At 35.4% G+C, this 8,868-nt stretch overlaps 1 pseudogene; it reads left to right on the top strand.

Moving 5' to 3' along the window:
- The first annotated feature begins 1,791 nt into the window (after positions 1-1,791).
- Positions 1,792-7,835, top strand: LOC113697603 (pentatricopeptide repeat-containing protein At4g21300-like; annotated as a pseudogene).
- Positions 7,836-8,868: the final 1,033 nt, after the last annotated feature.

Raw genomic sequence — 8,868 nt, 5'->3', positions numbered from 1 at the left:
TTTATATAATATTCATTTATAATTTATACATTTATAAATATATTTATATTATGTATTATATATAATATAATACATTTATATATTTTTATATAAATTTATTTATGTATAAATATTTATAAATGTATAATTATATATTGTTATAAAAATATAAAAATTATAAATTATAAAAATACTCGAAAATATGTTTTAAAAATACATCTAAAAATAATCCATAAAACATCTACAGTAAAAGTTTTTTATATAATTTTTGAAAAATAACCCCAAAAACAAGTAATCCAAACGGACTTGTATTTGAAAAACGAAATGCTACAGTGCTGTTTTTGAAAAACAACCCCAAAAACAGCTAATCCAAACGGACCCAAGAGTAGTTAGTGATAATTAACCACTTCATTGATAGTTTGGTACATTTAGTGGATTCCACACCCTAGGATGCTTGTGTTTAATTGAGATGCTCTAATTTCACTACTTTCAAGTGCATTGTTATAGTAATGTTATTGCTTTACTTTTGTTAAAAATTCTTGATAGTCTAAATAATAGAGGGAATTTTCGGCCTTAGTAGTTGGTTAGTGTTCCTCGTGGGATTTAACACCTCGCATGCTACAAAAGTGACTTGTATATTTGCTAACAAACAAGATAGTTGGTTATAACTTTCGAGTGCAAGTTTGAACCTCATTATAAATAAATTATCTGATCCACATTCATTTTTACCCTAAAAAAGCAGAATCTAATTCAAACTATATTCATTTTTCTCAAAAAAAAAAAGGAATCGAACCCAATCCATATCCATTTTTATCACTAAAAAGTGGGATCTAATCTTTTTGTACATTGAAAAAATGACTATATGTAGATCACGTGGTGATTTCATCCTGAAAGTGGTCAAAAACTTAGATTGGCATTAAATTTTGGCAAGATAAATTTGTAATGGACATAAAGTGAACATTTTAAAAATGAATGGTAAAAAATTCATTTGGTTAAATGTGAGAGATATTTTGAACGATTTTTCCATACTTTAATACCATAGCTTTAGGTCAACATAATCATATTATTTCAAAAATATACTAACTATGTCTCCTAGGCTCTTAGTCCCCCTTCTCAGTTAATCAACAATGCAACTAATAACCTTCTATTTTTCAACTTCCTTGAGAAATTTGAACAGAAGAAAAATGATACTATTTTTTATTGTATTTGTGAAATTTTATATTAGCAGAAAATAACAAAAAATAAAAAAAAGTAGTGAAAAAATGAATATAAAGCCCGTTATAGCTATAAAACAATAAAGAAAAAAAGAAGACGTATTACGTTTTCTGGATATTTACTTATTTTTTGACATTTAATTTCACTTTGGGTGAAAAACAAAAATATTCCTGTGATAAATCTAATACACAGAAAAACCCCCATGGTTTCAAAACGTACAACATGACACCTCATGCTTTTGAACTAAATTGTAAAGGTAACGGAATCTGTTAAACTTAACGGAAATGACTTATTGGAACCTAAAAAAAATTTATACTTAATTTTTAACAGATATGCCTATTCTACTCCTTAACCCTCAATTCTCTCTATCTAGAGAATAAAACAAATGATTTTTTTGACATGTCTTTTGCTTAATTATATAAGGGTATTTTGGTCATTTCGTCTATTTCTGGGTTTAACAGATTCTGTCACCTTTATAATTTAGTTCAAAGTATGGAGTGTCGTGTTGTACGTTTTGAAATCATGGGGGATTTTTTTGTATATTAAGTTTACCACACGAAGGTTTTTTTGTTTTTCACCCTTTCACTTTGCATATCTTCTTTTTTCCCTCGTGCTTTGATCCAGTTCAAACTTCTTGCAAATATGTTCCGAACCGGCCAAGAAAATGAGTACCAAAGCCATGTGAAAATCGACCTTAAACGTATCGAACACTTCCATTTTCAATCACGAAAAAATTCAGGGCCTTAAAAACTGTCCAAAAACTATGCACCACAAGCCATTGCATTCACACAAACACAATGAAAGCAGAAGAAGCTTTAGCTTCTAAACTTGCACAAGTATTAAAATCCTGCAATCCCTCTTGTCCTGGCCACTCTAACCCTTCCATTATCCAAAAGGGTCAGCAAATCCATGCCCAAATCACTGCCAATGGACTTAATAGCTTGGGTTTATTGGGAACAAGGGTTTTGGGAATTTACATACTTTGTGGGAAGTTTTTTGATGCCAAGAACTTATTTTTTCAACTTGAGTTGTACTATGCCTCTCCTTGGAGTTGGATGATTAGGAGATTTACTTTGGTGGGTTGGTTTGATTTTGCATTAATGTTTTACTATAAGATGTTGGGTTTTGGTACTTCTCCTGATAAGTACACTTTTCCTTATGTAATCAAGGCTTGTTGTGGTTTGCAATCATTGAGATTAGGTAGATTAATACATGGGTCGATTAGAGATTTGGGTTTTGAGTTGGATGTGTTTGTGGGTAGTGCTTTGATTAAATTGTATGAGGAGAATGATTGTATAGATGAAGCGCGACGTTTGTTTGATAAAATGCCTGAAAAGGATAGTGTTATGTGGAATGTAATGCTTAATGCTTACGCGCAAGATGGGAACTTGGTGGATGATGTGATTGGGTTGTACAGAGAAATGAGGATGACTGAAACTAAACCTAATTCAATTAGTTATGCTTGTATTCTTTCAGTTTGTGGTTTGGAACAGATGGTTTATTTTGGTGCTCAGGTGCATGGTAATGTTGTCAGATGTGGGTTGGAGATGGAATCTTCGGTTGCTAACGCTTTGATTGCTATGTATGCAAAATGCCAATGCTTGTCTGATGCGTGAAAGTTATTTGATTTGATAACGCAGGCTGATTTTGTAACTTGGAATGCAATGATTGGGGGCTACGTCCAAAGTGGGCGTATGCCTGAAGCTTTAGATTTGTTTTGCCAAATGTTATCTGTGGGTGCTAGACCAGACTCAACCACATTTACAAGTATACTTTCATTGTTTTCTGACTTGCAGTCCCTGAATCAAGCCAAGGAAATTCATGGTTACATATTAAGAAACAATGTCAATATGGACGTGTTCTTGAAGAATGCACTTATTGATATTTACTTTAAGTGCAGGGCTGTGGAGATGGCATCTAAAACCTTCAACTCTTGCCCTGCTATAGATATCATCATTTGCACTGCTATGATTTCGGGGTTTGTGCTCAACGGAATGGATTTTAAAGCCTTAGAAATGTTTAGATGGGTGCTGGATAAGAAAATGAGGCCCAATGCAGTAACTCTAGCAAGTCTCTTACCAGCTTGTGCGGGTTTGGCTGCTCTGAAATTGGGTAGGGAGTTGCATGGTAGTGTTCTCAGAAATGGGTTTGAAGACAGGTGTTATGTAGGAAGTTCAATTTCAGATATGTATGCAAAATGTGGAAGGTTGGACCTAGCACGTCTAGTTTTCTTCAGAATTTCCAAAAAAGACACGGTTTCTTGGAACTCGATGATTACTAGGTGTTGCCAGAATGCAAAGCCGGACAAAGCAATTGATCTTTTCTATCAGATGGGTTTAGAAGGAGCCAAATATGACTCTGTTAGCATATCTGCAGCTCTTTGTGCATGTGCAGACTTACAAGCACTGCATTATGGCAAAGTAATACATGGATTCATGATTCGAGGAGCATTTAGCTCAGATCTTTTTGCTGAGAGCGCTTTGATAGACATGTATGCTAAATCTGGACATTTGGAATTAGCACGTACTGCTTTTGACTTGATGGAGTGCAAGAACGAAGTTTCTTGGAATAGCATAATTGCTGCTTATGGGAACCATGGACACCTTGAGGATGCTTTGGCTCTACTGAATGAAATGAGGGAAAATGGATTACAGCTTGACCATGTCACTTTCCTCACCATAATATCTGCTTGTGGCCATACTGGGCAAGCAACTTTTTGAATGCATGACCCAAGAATTTGGAATTACAGCTCGAATGGAACGCTATGCATGCTTAATAGATTTGTTTGGCCGAGTTGGTCGCCTTGAAGAAGCACATCAAGTGATTAGGAGCATGCCATTTACTGCAGATGCTGGCATTTGGGGCACGCTACTCGGAGCCTGCCGTCTCCATGGCAACGTTGAACTAGCTGAATTGGCTTCAAATCATCTTTTTGACTTGGACCCGCAAAATTCTGGATATTATATGCTCCTATCACATGTGCAAGCTGATGCTGGAAAGTGGGAAGGGGTTAACAAAGTAAGAAATATGATGAAGGAAAGAGGAGTGCAGAAAGTTCCTGGTTACAGCTGGCTTGAGGTGAATCAGAGCGTCCACATGTTTGTTGCTGCAAACACAGATCATTCTCAGTCATCTGAGATCTATCGGCTATTGAGACATCTTCTTCGGGAGCTGCATGGAGAGGGATATGTTCCTCAGTATTACTATCCAATGCACCGTAGCAAATTCACAAACTCATGCCACTCATCACCTACAGAGGCTGTTCAATTTTGATCATGGTGCTCTGTCAATTAAGAGTAGATATGAATCTCTTGCACCTTGTAAGTATAGACATTACATACTTTTCTTCTTTTCTAGATCATTCATACTTCAGCCTTTGAGGGATGGAATGGAGTACCTTAACATGGTTCTGAATTTCAATTGAAACAAAATGACAAATCTATACCAAGGACACTTCTGCATTAATGCAACTCTGTAATAAATATTTATAGTTAGGTTGTCAAGCAATAACGAGTCATACTGCTGTTCTTAATAATAGTTGCACACACATTGCAAAATTTACTTGAACTATTTCTGCATTTATAACTAATATGGAGTTACAAAATCTTCAGTTTAACTCGGGTTAGACTTGGAATGATAGGCAAAGAAGAATGATAGACAAAGAAATAAACACTGGGGTAAACTACTCTTGAAGCTTTTAAAATTTCACTCGATTATATGCTCGCCCTTAAACTGCTAGATCCTTCTAGTTTAGCCCTTCTTTTTTAGTTTCATTTTAATGGTTTTGTCTTAGGATGAGGCTTTACTACTTGCACACTCAGAATTTTTTGCCCAGTCTTTTGATGTTAGTAACGAGTTTAATTTATGCCCTTTGTGCTATTGTTAGTATCGTTTCACCCCTTTTGGAGATGTGAATTGAGATCAATTTAAAAGTAAGGACTTTATCATTTGAGGGCTTGATTGAAATCTGATGAAACTCTGAAACATTAGCAATCTGGTTCACCCAATAAAAATGCTACATTTGGCCCCATCTCTTGCAAACACTGTAAAAACACTTGTGGTATGATACAGAATTGTACGTTGATAATTACTGAAATCATTGTATCTAATATCCTTTTCCACATGGAATCCTGCTCAGAAAAACAAATATCTTTGGATCTTATCTTTGTTTAGAGGAATTTTCGGAAAATGAAAATGCAGATGGTCCAGGATTAATGACCAGCTATAAAGGTGTTTCCACATGGTTTTGGGTTTTTCCGTTTTAGGGCTGAAATCATCTCTCTACTTGAAATTGGTGTTCTGTTTCACAGTTTCTTGAATTCTGACGGTGATTTCCTCATCAATTAATTTATGCAAAACGTGGACTTCTCATAAAGATATGTCATACAATTGAAACCAACAAAGTGTATCATTGAAGTTTTATATTAAGAGGAATTCATACGCATGCTCAGCTTTATCTCATTTTGTTCATTCTAGTATATTTACAATATAGTTTGAAGAAAAGTGGGCCAAGACTATTCATGCAGTTGTTACATTGTTAAAAAAAAGGATTTAGTTAACAATTAATGTGTTTGAAGTTACTTTGAGGAATAAGCAACACTACTGACTGGGTCTGAGCTGATTATCATGCTTAAAAGATATTCAAACTGGTAGCATATATATATAGGGTGGTGTAACTGCTGAATGATGTACTGAAGCTCCTAGCAGGAAGTTATGCGTGTGACTTTAGCTTATCTGGATCATGCATTCTGGAAATTGAGCAATTATTTGCCATCTTTTTTAAATACCTGTATATAACTACTCTTCATCCACATGGAAAAAGATGATTGATTAAGAGTTAGATGAAAGATTGTAAGCAAAGTCAGGTATTATGTGGTTCTTACTGAGGATGATCCATCTTTAGGACAACATGAATATTTCCTATTCTTAGTTTCAACTGAAAGGCTGCCATTACCTACTAATCCTTCTTTCTTGGGAAAAATCTATTAATTTGCTGGCAGATTGATTTTATTGTCTGCAACACTCTTTCACTTGTGCATATATAGCAGAGCAACTGCTAATACAACATTCCAAACGTGTGCCCAGGCATCCCTTAGGCGTGAGAGTGCATATCTAGTTTCATACAATGCGATGAAACAGGCGAGCCAACAAATACAACCATCACGGTAAAATTTCTCTATATCTGGAACACAATCGTGAGCTACACTTACGAAACACATACAGTAAATGTTAGAAGTATAATTGTACACACAGAGAGAACCCAATTCAGAAGAATGAATGAGTGAAACAGGTGTAAGGCGTTATGTAGCCCGTCTCAAGAACTTGTAGATGTATCACCAAGAGATTCCGTCTACGTTAACAGGATCAATGCAACTCTAAAAGGTCCCAAAAGTCTAGGTTAAGAACATGCTAAAACTAAGATTGCCATCACAAGCTAAAATAGTAATTTTCAGCAAAACCACAATCATGAAAACTGTTCCAATTTAGAATCTTACAAATACGAGATTTTATTCAAATCATGAAAATATCGGTTTGGTTACAGATTGAAGACTAAAATCTCTAGCCTACCACTGGAGAAGAAAAATACATTCATCATCTATGTACAGTTGGTTTTTGCAGGAGCTTGACAAGCTTTTGATCATAATGATTTCAATTGCAGTAACTATGTACTTAGGTAGTGATGAAACCATGCCGTCAAGACCTAGACTTCATCAGAAACAGATAGACTTGTTGTGATCAAGAGATGATCAAAAGCCATCTTCCTTGGCAGAACAAAGTGGATAATAAAGCTTCTTTGTTTGGGATGATGTGCCAAAAACGTCTTAGTTTCCTTGATGGTGAACTGCCATGCACTCGCAGATTGGGCAGACATTCTTCACTTGCAACCATCTGGTGATACAATCCGCATGGAACTCGTGTTGGCATCCTAGAGTTCCCAACATGTCTTCGCTTTCAAATCCATCTTGGCATATTACGCATAGTTCATCCACCTCATCTTGATCTTCATCTTGCTTAGCAAGTTTTTGGTACTTTCTAGTTTGCAGATGCTCTGAGATTATTTCTTGGTACAGATTACTTCGTTGGCCCAAAACTTCCAAATCTTCAGAGATTACAGCAAATGCATCCCCAAGCCTGACAATCTCCCTATTATTAAGTTGGACCAGTTGTCCATGTAAATCATCAAACTCATAATCATCATCATCAGATTCATGTGCTTGAAGAATATTACCGTGGCCACTGTGTTGAATTCTCTCCTGTGGTGGTGGAATATTTTCAGGATGATCCTCCTCCTCGCAAGATTCTAGATTGTTTTGAGGTTGATGCTGGTCCTCTGGGCCTGGAATGAAGTTCTCAGGATGATCTTCATCCTCCCAGGGTGAAAGGAAATTAACCGGTAGAGGAGTAGCTTGCATGTATACTTCTTGTGCCCTCACGAGAACACTGTTGTAGAAAGGGCCTCTAGTTGTTGTATCGAACAAACCATAAACTACTGCTGCTGCCATGCTGATTTCTCTAACAAATTTCTTTATTCTTCTCGAACTCTAGTTGAGTTGCTGAAAGGCTTCTTGGAGGCTGGTAACAGAGACTTTTTTTGTAGGAAGTTTGATGAATACGAATGACATTCTAGTGCTTTGCATGGAGTTACATAGGTGTCGAGATTTCCTAGTTCTGAAAAGAAAAGGTTTAGATTTCTGAGTTTTAAACGGAAAAGGATTTGGCAAAATTGTGATATATAATGGAGCTACAAATGCAGTAACTTTAGAAAAATTAAGAAAAGATAAAAAGGCTTACATTTATGTGAAAAAATCTTTGATTGTCTACTCACTACTGGATATAATTAAGAGTTAATTTTCGATACACTCACCGTATATATACTATTCATTTTGAAAACGGACTAATACTACATCATTGGGGTAAAAGTATCCTTTATCCTTTTCAATTTGTTCCTTATTATGTTATAAGTCCATTTAGGATGATGACAATTTAGACCTACTTTACAAATATCATTCTCACAAAAGAAAAAAAAAGAAAGAAGGAAAAACTAACCTAGAAATGTGAGTGAGAGATATCCTAAAAGATAGTCAAAATTGTTTTTGATTGACAAGTACCGAACATGTGCAATAATAATTACCTACTCAAGAAAAATACAAATTTTATATATAGCGGTGAGTAGGGTCGAATCCACAGGGACTGGGGATAATTCGTCTTTTCTAGAGTTCAGTGCATGGGGGATTTTTGGAAAATATAAGATTACTAATTAACTAACTAATGAGACAATTAATAGAAATAAACAAGAATTAATCAAGAACCAATACGACTCTAGCCAAAGGTGCAACGTTTCAGACACAGTTCATTCAACTGATCATCGATGCAAAGATAATTCAATTACTCATTACTAGATTGGTTATAGTTGTCATACAAGCGATGAACAACCAGCCTTTTCTTAATTTCTTGATAGTTAAGGTACGGCCGTTAACTATTTCTCTAACCAAGAAATAACCCTAGTTACGACCATAGGATTTAATTACTCGATTGCATTAATAATTAGAAAAATCCAATCCTAACCAACAAACACATTACGAAGGTTTGTTTAAGTTAGATCATACGTTTCCCTAACATGAAACCAGTCACGCTAGTCGCCACTGGTATTAATCGATTAAACAATTACGGATT

The sequence above is a fragment of the Coffea arabica genome, chromosome 1e (genome assembly GCF_036785885.1).
Source record: "Coffea arabica cultivar ET-39 chromosome 1e, Coffea Arabica ET-39 HiFi, whole genome shotgun sequence".
Classification (NCBI taxonomy): Eukaryota; Viridiplantae; Streptophyta; class Magnoliopsida; order Gentianales; family Rubiaceae; genus Coffea; species Coffea arabica.
The sequence above is the reverse complement of the archived record's forward strand: the minus strand, read 5'-3'. Positions and strand labels throughout refer to the sequence as shown.